Here is a 23,540-nt window from a genome sequence, read left to right as displayed (position 1 = left end):
AACAGATTTTGAGTAGTTAGTAGGTAACGAATTAATAATTTACTACTTGTTAAAATTACCAAATAAGAAACAAATGATTAGCTAATGATTTGTTACTGAAAAACTGCTCAGTGATGCCTCACTTTGGTTTAAGGTTCACAAAATTAGGTAATATGAAAGTAATTATTGATTACTGAGTAACTACTCATTATGTTAATTATTTTTTATTTATTAAGTTTAAGCTTCTTTGAAGGATTAGATTAATTTTTTTGTCGTTGCATTGAATTAGAACCAGTTAGCCGGTACCGATTGGTTTTAAACATACTATACGCTTTTAAGAGGAAAAACACGAGAATTAGCACTAATCATTCTCTTATTTTTTTTTCCAACAAGGTCTTAACGCAAAAGTTGCCAAGTGTTCGTTACTATCTTATAAACACGATTAAAAAAAATAACCAATTCGATAACTGAACAACAGAAATCAGGTCAGAAATCTCTTGACTTTTACTGACAATTCTAACAGAATATTCGAAAAGGTTGCAGAAAACCTGCAGACTAGACGGCCACTTTAAAATAAAATGGTCTCACAACGTCATTTCAGTCATCCAGAGCCGCTGTTACCACCCACAGCCAAACACATGTACATATGTAACCCACCACATCCCCACAGTCTCTCCTCATGGTGTTTGTTTAAAAGTCGTTGTCCACAGCCTCGCTCACACACGCGCCGGAGAGGCTCCCTCTCCTCGCTGTGTGAGTCTGCGGCACACAGACAGACAGAGACACACTCTGAGATAAGGCGAGGAGGAGCTCAGCCACCGCGCGCTCGTCCGCGTAAACGGGGAGGCTGTTAGACGCACTTGGATTACCGGGCAGTCAACTGTCACCGCTCATAACGGCTGCAGACCGGCGCCCTGCCCGGCGCTCTTCTCCGCGCGCACCGCCGGTCATCACATCATCTTATTAAGAGGTGTTTACCTGGACACAGCCGCGGCACTAGAGGCGTCTGATTGATTTTTATGGACGGTTGATCTCAGTGGATGCAAAAAAAAAAGAAAAAGTTTTTTTCATTGACGCGGCGATAAAAAGGAGCGCAGAAGCTGGGAGTCAGTCTCCGAGGAAGGACACCTCCTCCACATCTGTTTCTCTCTTAAAACCTGCTGAAGTAAGGTAAGACACAGATATTCCGCTTTTTAACTTCTTTAAGTCTCTCTAGGAAGAGGTGTTCATGTGTCAGCTGTGTTGAGCGCATTCCCACTTTGTCAGCCAGTTTAAATCCCAATTTTCTGTCACGTTTTGAGAGCTGATGAAGGAGAATCCCTTTTTCTTTGCATTGCATGACCGTGACTGTTGACGCAATATGAATAGGATTTCCATTTCCCCGTTATAATGCTGTTAAAAGGATTATTATGGCATGCAGATTGGATGTTTGAGTGTAAACACCAGCTAGCTCAAGAAAAAGGGGAATAAACAGAAAATGCAGAGAGTGACTCATACTCATGTTGTGCTGTCTGATGCTCTATTTACAAGGCTGATAAACTCAAGTAAAAGCTGGAGGGAGTTCTCATTAGATTTAAATGGTAATGGTTGCATGTATTATACACATGCAGGATTATTTTGCAAGCTTTTCCTGAAATGCATGATCCAGGAGGGATTTTGATCAGGAATAATAAGAAATAACTCCAGATTGGATCCTTCTGGTGAGTCAATGCAAATTTCGGAAGGATATTTTAATACTGGAGTAGAAACTGCGTACGTAATGCAGCTTTGAGGCTCCTCTTCGCAGCCAAAGTGATGATCCTTTAAAGTCACACACATAAACACAACCAGGACCTACAGTTCAACACAAGATACACAAACGCAGAGAAAATGTGATGTATTCCATGAAATATACATCATTTACTCCACATGTAAGATGAGCAATCACACATCCCACACTATACAAAAGCAGACACGTATACAGATTAAAGGTCAATGCATGCAACCTTTCTGCACTTGCAGTATTAATCATACTGTCAAACAAAAAAGAGCACGTCATCTCCGTGCAGAATAAAACTGCTTTTATGCTTTCTTCTCAAAAAAAAAAAGCTGCAGACTTTGTAAGAATTTTATTTTTATGAGCCAAAGCCACTCCAGAACAGCTTCTTCTCTTTTGCATGCAAATTTTTTGACACCACTTTTAAACCACCCTCATGCTTTCACGCTCCCATCAATTGTATCAACAAATACCGTGGAAAATAAGCATTCCTTCATGCGCCCTCTTTTCCAGACCCGCAGGCCCGGAAATAAAATAAGCCAAAAACACCGGTGAATGCTTCACGCCTGCATCGGTTCACTCTCCAGTTGTGGCAGAAACAGTGCAGAAAGTGAAGTGCAATGCCTGGAAGATCTTTGCGGCTATATGAGGATCCTTCTTTTGGGGATTCCTTTGAGTTTACGTAAGCGTGTTTAAAGTAATGGCCTGTGTCATCTGGGGTTTTTTTGAGAGATGGTGGTGAAGTAGCTTCAGTGAGCTGATATGACTGAGAGGAAGGAGAGCTCCTCCACACATTCAGATACACTGCATGGAGAAAAGAAGAGGAATAGACACCGACAAGCTGCCAAAGAAGGGGACATTCATTTATCATACATTCTGTCTGTCTTTCTGGACAAAACAGCGAGCAAAAGCGGCGAATTTGCTCCACAAAATTAAAAGAGCAAGAAAGACAGAAAGAACAGCGAGATCTGCCTAATAGGATGAAAACGGACTCGATTTGTCTTGGATGCATGCAGCATTTATGTGCTTTTGCATACCATTTGAGGCAACACTCAGTTCCCTGTTGCCACACACATTTCCACAGACATCTTACGGATCAGTCCCCATCTCTCTCACACACATACATCGTGTAATCGAGTCCCATCACTCAGGGAGGGTCAGCAGAATACACTGCCTGTTGTTATTCCTCAATATTAATCAAGCTAATGCCCCATGTTTTATTCAGAGGTACACGCAGTGACCCACAATGTCAGCCTATCATGTTTTTGCCTGGGTACTGTAATCACGTACGAGACAATGCTCAATTTACTGCCGAGGACTTACTGTGATACTTATCTCCTGCTCCCTGTGCAGAGCAAATCAGAGGATACATGTGATTTAGCAATGATTATGGTACAGATGTAGAAAAAAGACCTCTTCCCTGACCTTGAGCTGCCTTTTGCCAGTTCTTGGACAATGCTGATGAGTTTGCTACTATGCAATTAAGTCCTTGTATTGAATGAAAGAAGCCAGGATGAATGTTCTTAGAAAAATGTCAGACATCCAGTGGTTGCAAGCCATACACCAGGGTGTGGTCTAACCTTTTCTGTTACATAATAAACAGCTCTTGTGGAAAGACCCAAATGTCAGCGTTTTCATCTTAATTTCTGCAACAGAGGACACTGTGTAGTCCACAGCTGGTGCTGTGTAAAGATGTTTAAAGACGGCAAGACACAGAAGTCGACGCCGCTCAGATAATCCGGCATTTTAAGATGCCATTAAGGTTAAGTGTTGCTACATGTGCAGCCTTTCTCTGCCTCTGCTTTGTGTGAAAGTCATGTAAGGCAAACTTTCTAGAGAGACAACAGTTGTAAAATTCAATTTCACAGTTATGTGTTGCAGCTATTTCTGCACCGCTGAGCTGTTTGCTGTGTGCAGGTGGTGAGATGAGGAGCTCTTGAGGAAGAAGAGCATAGAACATTTGAAAGTGATTTATGATTGAACTCACTGGAGATAAGACAAGTGAATCTAAATTCATTATAGAGTGGCTATTTAATACAGAGTTGTACTCTCACTTAAAAATGCTGCATCTATAGCTTTTTCTTCAGTGAGCAGAAGTATCAATAGGTGGTGCTAGAATAGAGTGAATAGCTCTTGGTAAGCAGAGAGATCCCCACAACAGACGAGCAGTGTGAGTGTGTAATGAAACGATCCAATACGGACCTGTAATATCCAGTCAGTTTAAACATTTTAATGAAAGTGGCACTGTGTCTCACCTGCCCAATGATACGCTTCTCAAATGCAGAAATACAATTAACAGCATTGTAATGCATTACTAAAACGTGATCCCGTACTTCCTCGATCAATCGAATGATCTCCCTCTAAAACTCTGATGGTTTATTAGCAGAGCTAAGGGAACATGCTGTGCCATGTCAGTGCTGTATTATTTATAGACCAACAATGTGCCAGAAATACTGTCACAAGATGGAAAACACGAGGAAGAATTGGTGGTAAAAGAGGAAGATGATTTTCTGGGGTTATTGTTACATGGACAGCTGCTTTGACCTCCTGAGACCTGAGCTTTTAGTTTCTCCTACTCATGTGGGAAAAGCAGGACCAATTAAGTTAGAACATCAGCCTTCTCTTTGGACAGGTGTTTCTTGGATCACAAATTCCCTAAGTTTTTAAACAAGCTAAAATTTCTGTGAAAATTCTAAAACATGAAAAGACTGAAAAAATTCTTAAAATATTCCACAAATGTTTCAGTGGAACTTTATCATAAGGCCTAAACATTCCTATAAAAATGTAACCAAAAGTCCATTTAAATTCCCAAAAATTATGCAAGCAAATTCTCAAATTTCAAAGCAGATTTCCCACTAAAACTTCTTAGCAAATACCCAAATAATTCAAAGTACATTCCTCCAAGATTCAAGGAAAATGACAGAAAATCCCACAATCAAATCCAAATTCCTATGAAAATTCCTAAATAAACTCAAAGCAAATTTTTCCCAAAATATCAATGAAAAAATATACATACTTATCCTCTTATGTCCCATGAAAATACTTAGAAATTTTCTAGCAAATTACCCCAAAGTACAAATTCATTTCCCGAATTTCCATGAAAATGTCCAAAATTTCCAAACAAAATTCCCATGAAAACTTTAAAACAAATTCAAATCAAATTTCCCTAAAACTTCCAATGAAACTCAAAAAATTATGAACTTTCCCCTAAAGTAAGAAGAAAATACAGAAAAAATTCCAAGCAATTTCCCCAAAATATCCATTTGCAAATTTTTCAATGCTTCAACCAAATTGCTAACCTTGCAAAGCAGATGGATACGCCCATTTCCTTGTTTTTCACTGGCGAATCCATCCAGACAGAACGTTCACCCAACCACACTTAGAGTTTTTTTCAAAGCCTCTGCCTTTTCTTAAACTGCTTAAACTTCAGTGAACAATATGGACAATTATCTAAAAAATTCTAACAGCAGAAATTATAACTATGTTGTAGGAAAGTGAAATTGTAATGTCCTCATATAGATCTCAGTTTACAAGGTAATCCTACTCATCAGCAAGTGGCACAAAAGGTGCCTAAGCCTCCTTAAAGCTGCTAAACTACACTTTGAAGTCAAATTAATTCTTCAGGAGGATTTTTAACTTCCCTCAGACCATATACCACCTGTAACAAGCTTACAATCACTCTATCACATGACAAAACACACAAAAAAGGGTAAAAGTGGGAGATAGCTTTTGTGGTTACTGTTGCTTGGAGAGCTGCTATGGGTTTCACCAAAGCGGCAACCTTTGGTCCTGAAAAATGAAGCAAATGCAGAAGTTCAAAAAATTGCAGTACAGTGAGTGTCCATTTGAGGCTGGCTGCAGGAACACTGGAAGTCCCGCCTGAACACCTGCTAAAAAGCTGTTTTTACACAATAAAACAAACTGGTTTACAGCCTGGTTCAAAAAACCAAACGTGTCTCTTTAACTAATGCCATCTTCTTTAGGTAAGCTTGTTCATTAGCGGATAGCCTCACTAACACTGCTAAACAACACTTTAATGCAAATTTAATACTCCAGAGTGACTTTTAACTTCCTTAAGGCCATATGCCATCTATAACAAGCTAACAATGACTCTTTCACATGAAATGAAACAGGAAACTGAATTTTTGGTACTTGTGGGAGAGACTAAATGAGGTTGTTGTTAATTGGACAGCTGTTTTAAAAGGCAAGCTAGCTCATTAGCAAAGTAGCATCAAAAGCCTTTATTAAAACCTGGTTACAGCTGTAAGAATAAGTGTAATACAACACTCTAGAAAGTTTTTTAAAATCTTCTTCAGGCCATTTAAGAGAGCTGTTGACCATTTTGCACCCCAAACCCCCTTGTTACGCTGCTTGTAACAAGCTAACAATTGATTTGCTAAATGTTTTAGCTAGTAAACTCATTAGCTCCAAGTCTAACAGAAAGATGAGAGATAAAGCAGCACCTACAAGTTTCTTCTGATAAAATTAAAGCGTTTCATGAGTACTCTGTTGTTATTATTTGATGAATCCTTTCCAAGTCAGTGTTTCTTTGATATTAGATCTCTGTGAAGGATCCAATTAGCATGCTAATGATGGTGCGCTTCTGTTATTTTGTCTTTTTTCTAACTTGCTGGTGTTTGCTTTTGAATGAAAGAAGTTCTTTGCTTTTATACTCCTCCACTCTACTCTTTTGTTTATGTGTTTGCTCTCCTTCCACCTGATCACTTCATCATCATCCTCCCCTCTTGCTCCTTCTTTCCTCTTCCTTCCATTCTGTTGGGTTTATCAGAGGCTGGACTGACTAGGCGACATGCTTCATCTTACTACATTTCATTTTCTCCTGCTACCATCTTCAGCCCTGTCCTCTCATTCTTTGTCCTTCACACTTAATTGCATTCTCAGTCTCTGTCTATTCCATCCCACCTTTAGCTGCACATCTTTTCACTCTCTCCCTCCTGTGTTTGGTTGGAAAACACTTCCTGGGGGTTTTCCTGTGCCAAAGTGACAACCTCTGATGGCTTTCTGTCACTCAGGGAGACAGACAGTCTGAGGGTGAGCCTTACTCTCTGGCATAGATAGGTCAGACTGATAGCCCCAGAAGAACCTTTAAAATGTCTTCATCAGGGATATAACAATATCTCTGAATTCAAATAAAAATCGTATGAACAGCAGAGGGCGCTATCTGCATTTGGTGCCCCAACCACAAAATTGAAAAATATGACACTATTTATTTATTTATTTTTTTTTTTGCGTTTTGTTGTAAGAGAATATAAACACAGCAACCATTTATTTGTACAATGACTCTAGTCTAATTTCTCTAGCATTTAAAAATGATTCAGGTTTCCCTCAACTATAAGTCCAGTTGTATTTGTAAGAATGATTTTTTGATTTACTCTCAAATAAAAAGTGCACTGCAGTTTTTGTAACAAATGAGGTGAGGATTAAACAGCATTACCCACACTGCCTGAAGCAGCTGCTTTAAGCCTTCATTATCAGCACAGCTATTTGGCTCAAGTCTTTACAAGTAAAGCACCAAGTGCTGCTTGTGACCTCCTGATCCAGTTTTGAAGTTGAGGGAAATTTTGACTTAGTACCATCATTCAGTGCTAGTTGGGATGACACAGATTTGCCTGATGAGCCTATTTTAAGGCTGGTGTTATAGCAGTATTTTACCTTGTTTACTACACAGCCAGGGTTGCCAGGTCTGTGTGACAAAACCAGCCCAATGGCTGATAAAAACTACCCCAGTAACAGCCCAAAACCAAGCCCAATGCTGAAATTCTAAATAAGTCAGTAAATCTTCACCACACCACATATATTACTTGGGTGTGTGCAGGTGTGCTGCTTCTGTATGTGTGGTGTGTATGCCTGTGGATCTCTGGTTGCCATGTTTTCCTGCTTCTCTGTTGGTTGATTTAGTTGAGTGTAAATAAAGTGGTTTATTATGCTATGAATATTAAATACACATACACAAGACATCAAAAATGTGTCCGCTTAACCCACAGAAAAAAAATTTGCGGCAGCATGCAAAAAGTAGCTCAATTCTGCAGGAAAACTGTGTACCTGGCAACCCTGTACACAGCTTGCATGACTGACATCTATCTCCTCACTTTCTAGTGTTTGAAGAAATCAAAATAATCCAGTAGCTTTGCTTTTGGCCTTCTGGCAGTAGATAGATCCATGCTACCTGGCGTGAGTACCATTTCTAACTTGTTTTGGTGTGTGAGGTACGTTGCATAATGCAGTTTGAGACTGCTGCCATCTGCTGGCCTTTTTGTTAACTGCACCATGGGGGATGTATGTGTGTATGTATGTTAAAACTGCTGACAGTTTTAACCAAATGTTGTCAATGAAAAAGCAGGGAAAGTTGAACAAAAGATGGAACAATATGTTGTCATGTCCTTAAAAACAAACACACATTTTAGACTCCTGCCACAATTTTTTCCCAGGCCTACATCTGCAACCCACTGAAATGGCATTACCCACTTGTTCCAGACAATTAATAATTTTAAGTAACTTCTGAGGAAAAAAGGTAGTGTTCCATGTTGATCCGTAAGTAGCCTTTATTTTATATCCTGGAATAACCCAGGAACTTCAGCTACCAGCTGCTCCAACTGAAGTTAATGGTCATGGAAAACTGTGCAGTAGCTGTTGAACCCTGTGATGACGAAAGCTGGAATCATGTACTTGCCCCCAGATGAGCAAAAAGAAAGATTCCATTGTGGTAGGCAGAGTCTTAAAAAATGTTGTTTATCAGAATTTTAAGTTGCCCTGAATGAAAATAAAAGGTCCTAAATTTCTGATCTTCAAAACCAAGGACTCCATTTCTCATACAGCTTGTAATTACCAGTCAAACAAAGCTCTCCCCATATGTTTTTTGTGTTTTCAGCTCGGGTTTCCAATGTTGTATATCAGCCAGGTGTCCAGATTATCACTCTAGATATGCTTGTCCTTTATTTCCACAAACTCTGACATTTAATGTGACATGCTTGAATATTTCGAGCTCTTTTTCTCAGGATGTGGCGCTCTCCCATGGCGCTGGTGCATCTGTTTGCATGCATGCCTGCAAATCTGTCAACAGTGGCACAGATTGTGATCTTATTAATAAAAACAGAGAAGACTTCCCATGTCAAAAACACAGAAAAGGTCATTGAAAAAAAAGGTGTAATATTTGTGGATGGTACACTGATTCACTTACCTGGTGACATTTAGATGAGAAGGTTGATGTTGCTTTTGTGTCTGCACTAGCGTGACTAGACGCCCTCAGTGGATCCAGACTGTCTTGTTTTCAAGCTCCCTGTCCTGAGTCCCAACAAATAACCATGAAACGCTAACATATCCTTCGTCTCTATTTAAAGTGATATGTCAGTATTTTTGAGATTGGGCTGTACTTAGTGATAGCAGTGGCATTAGCCTCTTGCTCGCCTAAACAGCTAGGCTAAACAGCGTAACAGATGGGTAAAGCAGCTCTGTGCAGAAGAATGCTGGTTCAGTTGTTCACTGTGTTGAAAATTTATGAAGCTTATTTTTTTCTCACCTAGAAAGCCTTTGTGTTTGGCAATATTTTGCAATGCAAGCTTTAGCTACATGCTATTCTTCCTCAGCGTATCTCAAGAGTTGTTTGGGTCTGCAGGCTTTGTCAGACCACTACTGTGAGGCACCGCATCTATCAAGATGGAAACACACTAAAACATTCAAAATAAAATCAGATTAAAATTCCGGTTAGGGTCATGCTCAGTGAAAACACTCTAACACAGCTAACGTAGCTAAGGCTAAAGCTAACGAAGGTGCCAATGAAGAAGGAGTCTCTTTCGCTTCAGTCCTTCCACAAGTGGAGGGTGTTTCAATGGATTCTTTCTCACAGGCAACTCCAAAGAAGAGACTGGAGCACACAAGTGTCTTTTATGCAGTTTATTCAGGTGCAGAGGACTAACGTTTCAACGTACACTACTTCTTCATCAGATTCAAACAGTTTTAGTGCGTTCTGAGAAATGTAAATATTCTCCTCATAACTGTCAACCCTAATTGTTTGCTTATAGTAAAAAGCTCATAGTGATTTCAGTTATTTCAATGAGCAATATTATTGCTGAAAACTACTTTAATAGCTAACTCTGTCCAGTTTCAACAAGTAAATCAACAACATTTCAATCTCAATCAGTCAGTCTTTGTTTTTAAATTGCAGTGGTATCCCAACCTAAGTCCAAATATAAAGCTAACTGGGCCATTTTGATGTTCCTCGTCGTAGTGGTAGAATTAGTAAAACTAATCTGATGTATCTGTAATTTCAGATGTGCTTTGCAATTGAATATGCTTCAAGAAAAATAAAAGCCATGCCGATGGCTGACAAAAGAAAAAGCTAACCATTGGAAAAGATTTTGGGCCAGCTAATCAGGTTTCAGGAGAGCCCTGGTCAGCCCCGGCTACTGCTTGATCTACCTCATGTCAAGATGAAAATGATGCTCCATGCTGCAGGGATGGTTGACTGATATCTTATCTCCACAGTCAGACTCAAAACAAGAGAAAACTGCATAAAGCTGTCAAATTTTATAGTAGTGTTGGTGCTTGAAGAAGATTAGTATGAAATGCTTGGTAAATTGGACCTTAAGACAAAGCAAGAAAAACAAAGATATGCTGTCATTGGCTGCTGTTCATTCTTTAAACTATGAATTGAGGTGTAAATATTTCGACTGTCAATATGATTTCTAGTTACCCCATTATCTCAACTGAGTCATGAAAAAAATACAAACTCCTCTCGTCAATATAAACCTAAAAGTACGGTACAGTCTTGCACATGCTTCATTGTCTACTGAGGGCCGAATTCAATTTTATTTCTAGAATTTGCTGTGGGGCAATAAAAATCGGACTTTGGGCTGTATTTGGCCCCTGGGCCATAGTTTGGACACCCCTGGTATATTGCCAATCCTTAACTAAAGACACTTTAGACAGAGAGCAGGTCTAGACCGTACTCTATGTTGTGGTCTATGATAATAGACCAATGTTGATCATTAATATAATAATAAAGACTATACCCTGTTTAATAGAGACCATTGTTAACCACCATGAGTACAGCCCTAGCAGTATGTAGCCCTTCAGTGGCGACATGAACCGTCCCTGTTAAAGGGCAGGCCAAAAGGTTGCTGATGTACTTGCATGGCTCAGACAATGTGCAGAAGTTTGTCTGCATTTTTTTGGCAAAACAAGAAAACAAAAATAATTTTGAGTGGATTTCTATTTATTCTTGCCATGATATTGTAACATCGATACTGTTTTGCTGTTACAAGTGTAATCTTGAAGTTTAAAATTCTGACATCTTGACAACCCCAGGCTAAGGTGATGTTTTAGCCCATCAAATGAAACTGGAGACAGTCATAGAGAAGGACAGGATGTGCACCTCGGTGAAACGTTTTTGATGAATGAAATCCCTGCCATTTGAAAAGAGGAGACAAGATGATCCAGAAATCGTTTGGAGGCACAGAAAAATAAGACCCCCTCAGAAAGACCCCTGCTGTTCCCCATTGAAGCCTCTCTCTTTCTCTCTTGGGGGGGGTCTAAAAGCAAAGCATGGTTGGCGGTAATTAATGTAGCTTACTTTTCCCTTTGAGGGCTGTGTGTGCTGGGAGACACTGTTAATTCGGAGTTATTACAATATCCCTCGACTAGCAGACCGTTCATTGATTTCCTTTGCCGACTGGCTCTTTTTCATCTCGAGTTTGGCTCTTATTTCAAGTCCCTCAATGAATCACAGGGTCGGCTGTTATACAGGGTGTAATCGGCACCAATTAAGGTCGGTGTGATTGATTGGTGGGAACCAGGGGAAGACATTATCCTAACTTTGGAGGTTGTAGACAATGATTCTTTCTCTTTGTTGGTTGGTCTGTGTGTTCGGCAGTTTTCGTTGGAAATTGGAGGGGCATTTCAAGTTTAATGCAACTTTGATATGGAAAAGTAGGAAGGATGTTATGCTTAATTAACAGCTGGAATCTTTCTAAATGTTTCTGATCAGATGTCGTATTTAAAGTGAATGTTAATTGCTGTTAAGGCAGCCAGAGCAGAAGAGGTTTCAGACATTTTTCAGGGGTCTTAGAGGGCCTCAGGATTGGCCTTAAGGGGCTTGTTAAGCAAAGGGAGTATAACAGCTCTTCTCTCACTCTGCTTTTCCTCTTGTTTATGTTCATAATTTGTCTCATATGGTTCCTAATGTTAATTGAATGCAGACTCTGTTTCCTCATTGCTTTGACTGTTATTCCCCTCCTATTTTAATTCCTTTACATTCCCCCCTCCCCTCGGTGACAGTATTAAAGCTCCTATTTTAATTATCCCGTTGGCTGCCATGCATACTCGTGATAGCAGCACCCATCTCTCTCACTCTGCCTCGACTCTCTCCCTGTCTGTTTACAGCGTGTAGCACCCAGACACATCCTCGCTCCCTGGCCCAATGGAGCGTGCTAGGAACACTGTGCCCAGAAGGGAATTGTGGTTAATGCCTTTCGGCCAAGTCCAGCCAAAATACTTCTTTAATTGGTTTCCCATAGCCCTCAGCCGCAGTGTGCTTCCTCTGCTACTGCACACTGAGGCACGTGGGAGTTGGCGAAATAGGACAAAAGGCATATGCTAATGGGATTCTTTGTCCATCTTTGCAAAAAGCTTGCTGTGATCTTTGCACATTGAGACTGGACCTATTCTGTTTTCTTCTTTTTGCATTAACTAAACCATTTTTAAACATATCCTTAGGGATATTTCTGAGTTCTAACAGGACAAAACAATTTTAAGTGCTAAGTCTGCAACCTGAAGTTTGATTATCATTTCTCCTCTTTTTTGCCTTAGAGACTGAGAATATTAGACGTCCTAAAACCCATATTAACAGTGGTAATAAGGAGCAAAGGCTGTAGGCCTTCAGAGAAATGGGTCCTCTCTCCCAGCAATAATTGAAGGCATACTGAGAAAGAATGTGTGCGTTCAGTTTTTTATTTCTTTTTTTTATCTGGAATTGAAAAAGCAAGGTTATCTTTCAGATTTGAATTATGATCTGCAGATGGAAAGGGAGATTGTAGATTGCCGAGAGCTTGACATCAGTGCAGGTCATGTGTCTCCATCTTTCCTCACTCTAAACTCGCTCAAAAGATGGGGGGGCGGGTGGTTTCAAGTCCATGCAAATCAAAAATACTTGTGTTAACATTTAGAGTTTTGAAAGACATGTAAAAGTAAGTGCATTTAATTGAATTCAAATAAAATAAAAAATAACATTTTCAATCATGAGAGACTTAAATATGTGAACAGTTATTTTACAAATTCTGATGAAAGAGAAATATGCAATGTCTTTGCAGATTAGACTCCATCATGATGACTTCATGCATTTGAAGGCTAGTGAGGCAGACGGCAGGAGTAGGATACCCCCTTCTGGAGTCTAGACACTGGTGGTGGTGTTGATGAGGGATGCAGGATCAGATGAGGAGTAGACCTCTGAGAAGCCGGACAAGGACACCAATAAGGTGGCTGAGCTATGCAGGATGAGATGAGCAGAAGTCCTGTGAGAATCTGGTCTAGATACTGATGACCTGAATGGAGGTGGCAGGGGTAGAGGAGGGTTGCAGCGTCCACACTGAAACGACTGGCTGACAGAGCAAGAAGAGGAAACAGATTTGAAATATGACTGGTAACTGATGATTGGTCAAATGAGGGTGTGGCGGAATCTTATTAGCTTAGTACTAAAGAGAATGAACGCCCATAATCAGCTGATCACCAGAGCGGGACGAGAAAAAGAAGAAGGGCGAGATATGATCAAGTGGTGGCCTATCAATGAGTAAGAAGCATTCGGTAGCTCTTTATTTTAGTGGTATCCAGTAATTTTATAGTAATAACTGGCAATTATCTTGCAATTTCTCAAGAATCAGGCAGTACTTACCCTTTCATAAGTTGATATCTTTCCTAGTAATAACTCAGAAATAGTAAGGAAGCAGCCTCATCCGCAACCTGGCACTTTGCCCTGAGAACCAGGCCCCTCTGAGAGACGCTGGAGCAATCCCCCGCCTTGTCAACCTGCTGCTCAAAGCCCATCAGGACGCCCAGAAACAGGGTTCATCTGCCCAGCAGACATACCAGGATGGAGTAGATCGCGGAGGGCTGCACAGGAGCTCTGCACATCCTGGCCAGAGATCCGACCAACAGAGCCGAGATCGCCTACCTTCAGACCATTGCTCTGTTTGTCCAGCTTCTCTGCTCTCCAGTGGATAACGTGAAGCATGTAGCAACAGGTGTTCTGTGTGAGCTGGCCCTGCATAAAACATCAGCTGAGATGATCGACGTTGATTACCAATTAATTCCTTGTTACAAAATGTTACGGAATGGCAGTTCTTTTGTAACAGGGTGGTATTTTACCCTAACCCTTATCCTGACCCTAAGCCTCGTAATATGGTGGCAGTTCATTGGTAATTAGGTGGTATTTTACCAAGTAATTTCTAAAAAATAAGAAAGATCATTTCCTGTATAAGTTGCTTTATAATTGCAGGTGATTTCCTTTATTTTGGCTCACTAAATTAAAGTGAGTCCTTCCTGAATAATTTTCAAGCAGTTTTAGGGGGTTAGGGTTAAGGGGTCAGGTGAAGGTTAGGATTAGGGTTAGGGTGAAATACAAAATAATCACCAGAGATTTGCCATACAAGGATTTACTTGATAATTTTAACTAGGTAGACCTTCTTTAAAGGACCATATTTCTGAGTTATTACTTGATAAAATGCAACTAATATCAAGGTTATTACCACCTTATTCTTTAAGAAATGACTGGGTAATTATGTGCCCACTAAGATAAAGTGCTACCAGTCGGTCTTCCTGCTTGAACTTCGACTGAGATCTATGACACAAATTAGAGCTGATTAAAAAGCATTAACCTTTCAGATATTTATGTTCAATTTTTTTACTGAGCAAAATAAAATTACTTTGACTTCTTTTATTATACTGTAATGTTGCTCATGCACATTCCCGTATGTAATTTTCATGTGCCACACCTGTGTTGTTTTGTATGGATCAGGCTTCGTTCGGCTTTATTCCTGAGCTTTTACTAGTACGTGCAAGAGTTTCATAGACGTTTAAAAGTTTAGGGTTTTTTTGTACATTATTAAAAAGGACAATGCAGAGTAATTAAAGTTATATCATCATGCAAGGGAGAAGCCCACACAAAGGTTTATGAAAATGTCTCTCCACTGAGAATAAAAAGGGATTTAACACTAAGCAGAAATGTGATTTAGATTTTAAAAGGACAGCTACATAGAGGCGTATGTGTTCAAAACATAATGCATTAAAATAGGATTCATGGGGTGTTACATGACTTTTTATGACACACAAAAAAGAAGAAAACAACTAAATGGCAAACAAAACACACATAGTCACAAATATACTTCCATATACTCTACATCTACATACATTTTCTTATGTAGAAGTAGATTTCATTGATTTATAATAGTGTACATTTCTGATTTCAGCCCTGTAGGGGTGCCATTGTAACAATTCATTAAAATCTTAAAATTACAAAAAAACTGATAATGCAACAAAATCAAAGTTGCTGCTCATTATTATCATATTCAAGGCTGTGGTAATCCGTTTCAAGGAAATCTAATTTGCATATGACATATAAATATATAAAGATAATACATTATTGTGGGTTTTTCATGACAAAAGTCAGGCTGTTTTTACTGTTAAACTGGCATTGGAAGGGTTAAACTCCTGAAAATGAATCAATATTTGATATTAATGCTCAGGTCTGATCTTGATTTCAGAAAAAAAAAATGAATGCAAAAGAAGTTGAAAAGATATTAATGTATGTTACTTGGACTGTTATTTATGTATTCTGCCGTTTTTGGCAACTTACACCCTGAGTTTAACTATTTATTTAAATCTATACTACTACCACTACTACTAATAATAATAATGATATAATACATTAAATCAAAGTTGTTACTTATTATTAACATATTCAAGGCTGTGATAATCCCCTTCAAGGAAATTCAATTTGCATGTAATTAAGGAAAATTATTTATTTTTGTGTTGTTTAACAATACAAAATCTGGGTTTTTGCACTTAAACTGGCATAGAAAGGGTTAACATCCTAGAAATTAATCAATATTTGATATGTACGCTCAGGTCTGATCTTGATTTTAAAAAATGAATGCAAAAGAGGTGGAAAAAATCTTAATGTGCGCTATTTTTATTGTTATTTATATACAATATGCTGCCGTTTTTGGCCACTTGCACCCTTACTGTGACCATTTCTTTTACACCATCTGAGGGTTAAGAACCACTGTGTGTAACACCCTTTGTGTTTAAAAAAGATCATACTGACATATGATGCTGCATTCCACTCAGGGATAATTGATGAAAGGTGAGTCTTTGTCAGTTTAAACAGCAGGTCATTCATTTTTTAGTTGATTGTGCCTCATTTCTAAAATATCAACAGCAAAAAAATATATTTTCTAAAATTTCAGCTCTATTTTGGCCCTAATCAAGCAGGACAATGTGACTTAGAAGAACTTGACTTTGGGGAAAAAAACCTGTTCAGTACTACTGGAAGGGAAGTTGCAGGTGAAATAATTGCACTGATTGAATTACCAGAGCCACATTAAGCTCTTATTTCCATCCGTCAGTCCCATTTCAATAAGACTGACACTGTTTAACCTAAAGCATGGTTCTGGTGGAGACTCTGTGCACCAACACGTCTTCATGCTGAACTTCATTTCGATGGTGCTAATGGATTATTATGAGGCGAACTGTGATAGTAACGGTTCACAGCATCAGGCACATCCGTGTACATCCATCCTCTGATTAGTTAATAGTGGACCAATTTGCTGTGCACTCTGCTGCCCGGACTCTTCCTGGGCTCTAAATGGCCACCATGAGGGTGGCACAGATAATGGTAATGGTATCAGACGGAGAGGAAATGGGAGATGCTCATCACCTTTGTGAATATACCAGTCGGTATGTGTGCTTATGTGTGTTAACACACATTTCTACTGCAGAGTACCTTCAGTGTTCGCTGATAAGGATTGATGTACTAGCCTGAACTCAGTGACCAAATGTACAAAGAGAGAGAGATAAACCAGAGCAGACTTACTATTTTATTTTAATGGGCTTGTAAAGAATGCTCAAAGACAGATCACTGAAACCAAGTCTGAAATAAGGAGTTATGCGTTCATTTGGAGGCTCTTAAGCCAAATTATCCAAAGCAGATGTTAAAGCTTATGCATGATTGTGTTCGTTTGAAGAGATAATGCGGAATATTCAAACTTTCTTGGCGGCTTAATTGATGTTTAATTGCAGAAGACGCATCTGCATGCACAAACCAATGCGTATCTTTTCTCTTCATTACGACATGTTAAGATGAGTTATTTGTTTATAGACGCTTGTATTCAGAGTTTTTATGATGAAGTTTAGCAAAGAGATTCTTACTTCTTTGAAGCCTTTGAAAAGTTTTTGCCTTATCTTCTACCCAGACAGCAGTATTATGGACCCGGCAACATACAAAATACAACCCTAATTCCAAAAAAGTTGGGACACCATGAAATGTGAATAAAACATAATGTAAAGATTTTCAAATCTCATGAACACATTCTTTTATTCACAATAGATCAATCATTTTTAATATGATGGCAGCAACTCAGCTCAAAATAGTAGGGACAGGCCACGTGTACCACTGTATAGCATCCCCTCTTCTTTTCACAACAGTCTATAAACGTTTAGGAAGTGAGGAGACCAGTTGCTGGAGTTTTGGGAGAGGAATGTTGTCCCATTCTTGTCTGATGAAGGATTCTAGATGCTCAACATCTTCTTCTGATTATACAGGGCTGAAAAAGTCAGTCTAGACATCCCCCTCCATATTGACACTTTCCAACTAATTTTAAGGAACCCCAAGGTTTTCCCAGACCAGGGAGGATATATAATCCCTCCTGCACATTCTGGGTCTTCCCTGAGGTCTCCTCCCAACTGGATGTGCCTAGAAGATACCCAAAGTGAGGCACCCACGGCTGAAGAATTGAGGGAAATAATTAAATTGCTTTTTGTCCTGCAATATTGCAAATTTGATAAAATATGCAAATATTTTTAAGATCCTCAACAAAAAAGGTATAAATCACTCTTTATTATAATGACCACAATTTTGGGTAGATTAAAGTAAGGCTGAACAATTCTGAAAAAATAATAGTTGTGATTATTCTGATTCATTGCAAATTCAATATCAGAATTATTATTTTGTCTTTCTCATTTTAATAAGATAAAAATACAAAATAAGCAAAATATTCTAGAAATAAAATGTTTGCATGATGTGTAAAGCTGTTTTAAGCTCATTTTGGTTAGAGAAATATAGCATCTATGTGATTTGTGAATTGCAGTAGGTTCTATTACGATTTGATATAAATTTCAACTGTTGTCTCAGCTCTGCTCACGTTCCCTTTTATTTATTAACTTTATGAGTTGTCACTGATCATATGTTGACCATCATCTTTTTTAGTTTTTGCTCTTTTACATGAATTATAGATGTATCACTTTAATAAATTTTTTAACTTGTATCTCCTTTTTATATTTATTCTTCCATTTGCATTCCTAATTTATACGTGTCTGCAGCTTAATGCAATGTAAATTAGAGGAATAATTCCTTCACACCCTGAGATTGGTCATGCCCCAGAACCTAGCCTTCAGTTCAAAGCACATTAAGCTTCCTTTAGCAGAGCATGGATTATTGACTGCAGCTCAGAGCAGAGGTGATAACAAAATTCCTCATGTGTAAGGAGCAGGCTATCCACTCTCCCACAGCCGTCTGCCTCCTTAGAGCTCCTGTGAGGAATTTTTATCTGCTTACAAAAAACATCTAAATTAGTCTTGATGCCTCTGTAGCAGCTAATGAAGCAAACAAGACCATCAGTGACAAGATTCATCATTTCTATGTTGGCATTTTTCGTGCTTGTAACCACTGGCATGTCAGATGTTAGATGAAGTGATTAACGGCATGCTGCCAAACAAGCTGTGTTGATTTACTGAACAGAGAAGATTCTTATTAGCTGCTGAATTCACCCCTAATCACAGCCCTAATAGTCTAAATCCAAAATGTTTTGACAGTGAAGTTCTTTATTTAAGGAACATTTTTCAGGTTTATAATTCAGTTAGATTTGTAGTCCATCACAACAGCATAGCTTCACAGTAGATGAGTCCAGGTGCTGGACTGACCTACCTGTTGTCTGAATGCGAAGCAGTCCCTGTATAACAAAAGCAAGAGCTGTGTCCGCAGTCGCGAGACGACGACGGGCACACTTCCAGTGCGTGTTGGCCTTCGCCCCTTATCTTAGATTCTGTGTGGGATTTTCATGGAGGGGATCTCAGTCAGTGGGAGGAGGGTTTCCAGTTCAGGGACCTCAGAATTCTGTTTCTGCTTTTTGCAGATGATGTGGTTCTGTTGGCTTCCTCATCTGGGAACCTCCAGCAGGCACTGGGACTGTTTGCAGCTAATGGCAAAGCAGTCAGGATTAGCACCTTCAACTCTGAAGCCATGGTCCTTTGCCAGAAAATAGTGGATCGTGCCCTCTGGGTGGGGAACAGGTTTCTGCCTCAGGTGAAGGATTTCACGTATCTTAGGGTTTTCGTTATCAGTGAAGGTAAAATGGACTGTGAGACTGACTAGTGTAGGTTGACTTTCCTTCCAACCTTTACCTATGGTCATGAGTTTTGGGTACTGACTAAAAGAACAAAATTGCAGATACAAGCGGTCTATGTGAGATTCCTCAGGAGGGTTGCTGGGATCAGCCTTAGAGAAAAGGTGAGGAGTTCAGACTGCCGGAGGGATCTCGAAGTAGAGGTGCTACTCCTTCACGTCGAAAGGAGCCAGTTGAGGTGGTTCGAGCATCTGATCAGGATGCCTCCTGGTTGCCTCCCTGCAGAGGTCTTCTGGTCACATCCCACTGAGTGGGGACCCTGGGGAAGACCCCGGACTTGCAGAAGAGGTTATATATATCTCAGCTGTCCTGGAAGTACCTTGGAATCCCTCAGGATGACGTGGAAAAAAATTGCTGAGGAGAGGGATATCCTGGTTGAGAATTAGGGCTTTTCCACGATGAATTTGGTAGCGTCGATCCCAACCAAACCATACTGACTTACTTTTTTAACACCAATTTGGCTGTGACGGGCCACTCACCTGGAATGGTCCTGCCCTGGAGCAGGGCCCAAGCACATCTGGCCTGCCTCAAAGTGTGCGGTGACGTCAAAGAAGTTTGTTATCATTTGCTTCACAGACGGATTACCATGCCAGATTACCAGTAGAAGAAGAAAGAACTTTGAAGAGAAACAATGGATACCTCTTCTAATGTCATCAACTCAAAACACGCTGCCATGCCAAGTCAAACCAAGTAGAGACAAGCTGCTCCATGTAATGGAAAATCCCGCCAAGGATAAGCGGAAGAAAATAAATGGATTGATGGAGGTCTTATCAATAAATTTTGGAAAAAACTTTCATTTGAGAAGTCCCATTGTCTCAGACTAAAGCTAGAATAGCTAGCACTAGGCTTAAAGCTAAAAGTAAAACAGAAGAGTAAAAGAAAGTGGCATCTGTAGGAGAGTGGCATCATGTTATTCTTATTGCTGTTATTCGATAGATAATTCAGAGACAGCAGAAATCAGCGCAGCCATGCCTGTTAATGGTTATGGAGTTGTATCAATGTATGCTGTGTTTCCTTTCAGACAGCAACACTTAAACCTGCCACTCTGAACTGTTTGCAATCAACGTTAAACTTCAAGTGTTTTTCCTCCTCCTCCTCCTCAGAAGATGTTCTGAGGATTACAAAGAAATAAAATCATGTCAGTCAAAAGGCTGTGATTGTCTGAGATTTTTGGATTGAGTTGATGAAACGCAGGGAAATCACTGAAAGGTGTGTGGGCTCTGGTGAGCACAGCTTCTGCAGAGAACTGTCTGACAATGTGGAGAAGTAGAAGAGGACTTGAACAGATGTTTATTTCAGGACTAAAAATAACTTCTGGTCAGTTGTGAGAGTGGAAGTTTGTGTGTGTATCTCTGTGTGTGAAGGTATAAGGATTTAAGATGAGGATGATCAAAGCCTCATTCAGACAGTAATAATGCTCTATGTATAGTGTGCACTGAAAGCTTTTGTAGTTGAAGTATGAAACAATGTAAGACACAATGTGCTGCTGATCAAACAGCAATATATGCACCACTGCACCACAATATAAGAACTCTTTGTGCTAAAGATTTCTTTTCTTTTTTCTAATAACTTGCTTTTCAGTCTAAACTCACATCTATTACGGTTTAAAGATTAATTGCAACCACAGCAGAGTGTAGTTTATGTTATGCTGTCACTCCTGCAGAATGTGAGGAGTTACTAGATACCTGCTGTCTGAGCCTTCAGATGGATGCTTGATAGACCTCACTGTGTTGCCCTCCAGTAATATGCATTAAATACAGGCAAGTACGGCTTCTATATGTCAAATAGGTGACTGCATAAATATTCACCCCTTCAAGTCTGTATTTAGTAGAGTCACATTTGGTTGCAATCACAGCAGTGAGTCTGTGTGGATAGGTCTCAGTCAGGCTTGCACATTTGGACTCTGCAATTTTACTCCATTCTTCTCTACAAAACTGCTCAAGCACTGTCAGGTTGCACAGGGATCAGGCATGAACAGCCCTTTTCAAGTCCAGCCACAAATTCTCTATTGAATTGAGGTCTGGGCTTTGACTCAGCCTCTCCAGGACATTTACAACATTTACCTTGTTGTCTTTAATCCATTTCTGTGTAACTCTTGCTGTATGCTTCAGGTCATTGTCTTGTGCTGAAATAAATCTACCTAAGCTGTAGTTTTCTTGTTGACTGAATAAGATTGTCCTCCAGGATTTTCCTGTATTTTGCCACATTCATTTTACCCTCAACCTTTACAAGCCTTTTAGGGCCGGCTGCTGAGAAGCATCCCCACAGCATGATGCTGCCACCACCACGCTTAACAGTGAGGATGGTGTATTTGTGGTAATGTGCAGTGTTTGGTGTCTGCCGAACAAAGCATCTTGTCTGATGGCCAAAAAGCACCATTTTGGTCTCATGGACCAAAGATCTGATTCACTTGCCTATGGAGTCTCCCACATGCCTTTTGGTGAACTCTAGTCCAGATTTAATCTGAGTTTTCTTCAACAGTGGTTTTCTCTTTGCCACGCTCCTATAAAGCTTTGGCTGATGAAGAACTCAGGCAAGAGTTGAATGCAGAGTCCCCCCAATCTCAGCTGCTGAATCTTGTAACTCCTTCAGAGTAGTCATAGGTGTCTTGGAGGCCTCTCTCACTAGTCTCCTTCTTGCATGCTCATTCAGTTTGTGAGGACAGCCTGATCTAGGCAGATTTACACACGTGCCATATTCATTCCATTTCTAGTGTATCCATCCTCTGACATACTTTTTAATAACCTTTTCTCTGAGTTGCTTGAAGTGTTCTTTTGTCTTCATGGTGTAATGGTAGCCAGGAATACTGATTAAACAGTGGCTGGACCTTCCAGACACAGGTGGCTTTATACTACAAAAGGTTTTTAGACTTCCTTTCCTTTTAGGAATTATTTTTGGAGTTAGAAGTGGGAGAGAGAAAGTAGGGAATGACAAGTGGAAAAGTAGCAGTTTGCAACCTTGAATAATTTTTATGTCAAAGTAGGTCACAGCTGTTAAGTTTGGGAAAGGCTGCTCTAAATCTCTCTCTTTTTCACTCAAACATAAACAGCCCATGTTTTATGGTGTCAAGTAGGTTGTTACACTTCAGTATGTAATCACAGTTAAATGCAGCCAGTAATAAATTCGTCTGTGTATAATTATAGATACACTGATGTTTTGTGGCTGCAAACACAGTCTCTCTCTCTCTCTCCCTTACACACATCCACAGAGAGCAAAAGAAAGAGAGCCTGTAATCCCTCTCATTCACTCTCAGATACAGCCTGAAGAGGAAATGCATGATAACACACCATCTTCCTCCTCTGCTCTCCTCTCCCACATCTGAAGCCATTTGCATACTTTACTTTTTGCTAAAGCTGAGGAAATCGAAACAGGCGGCTGTACATCTGTCGCCTGCAAACATGAGACTGGCTATTTCCTTTTTCTGTGAATATTTTTGGATTGATTGACTTCATTGCTCACTTCTTTTCCATGCAGTTTTTCTCCTGTCAGTTTGATATGTGTCCTTGAAAATGTGGGTGGTTTTCCTGCAGGCCCTGGGTGTCAGTAATAAGGGTTTTTACAGTGCAGCACAGTATGGATGTTTTCCTCTGAAGGTGAACTTTGCATTGGTTTAAAACAGGCTTTCTGTGCCGCTCAGGAGTGTGAGAACCATGGTGTTGTGCATCCATTTAATGAGATTTTTCAGCAGAGATGTTTTGCCGTCTTGAATTTGCAGTCTTATTGGATCATGCAGACCTGCTGTGCCCTCTGAGCCTCGACTGAAATGACTGTGCTGCATGTCTCTGATGTGCTTTTTCTGTGCCGGCTTTAACAGAGCTATTTCTGTCAACCTCTTCTTTATTTCCTCCTACCTAGCCTGATTTATTGTGGAGAATGTTTGTTCCATTCACCCCCGGTTCACGTCCCAGAGCTATCATATGCTCCAATGGGTGCAGATCATTTTCCATCTCAAATATGCCTTTTTGTTTTTTTCTGATGGTTTTTGGAGCATCTTGTTTGACTTTAAGATTGGGTTGGAGGATCATGTTGGACCTTTGCCCTTAGGGCCTCTGATCTCGCCCTCTGAGATCTATTTTCTGTCTGATTGCGATCCCTGCTCCTGAGGGGTTTATATTTCT

General features: G+C 39.8%; 1 protein-coding gene across 3 annotated transcripts in view; it reads left to right on the top strand.

Annotated features, from left to right (window-relative positions):
* The first annotated feature begins 720 nt into the window (after positions 1-720).
* Positions 721-23,540, top strand: part of calcr (calcitonin receptor) — a 112,539-nt gene continuing 89,719 nt past the window's right edge. For 2 of the 3 annotated variants that reach the window (XM_041809262.1, XM_041809260.1), the window contains exon 1: positions 721-1,149. The gene's annotated coding sequence lies outside the window, so the exon portion shown is untranslated. The remainder of the gene's footprint in view (positions 1,150-23,540) is intronic. The other variant, XM_041809261.1, reaches the window with a different exon arrangement.

The sequence above is a fragment of the Cheilinus undulatus genome, linkage group 16 (genome assembly GCF_018320785.1).
Source record: "Cheilinus undulatus linkage group 16, ASM1832078v1, whole genome shotgun sequence".
Lineage (NCBI taxonomy): Eukaryota > Metazoa > Chordata > Actinopteri > Labriformes > Labridae > Cheilinus > Cheilinus undulatus.
The sequence above is the reverse complement of the archived record's forward strand: the minus strand, read 5'-3'. Positions and strand labels throughout refer to the sequence as shown.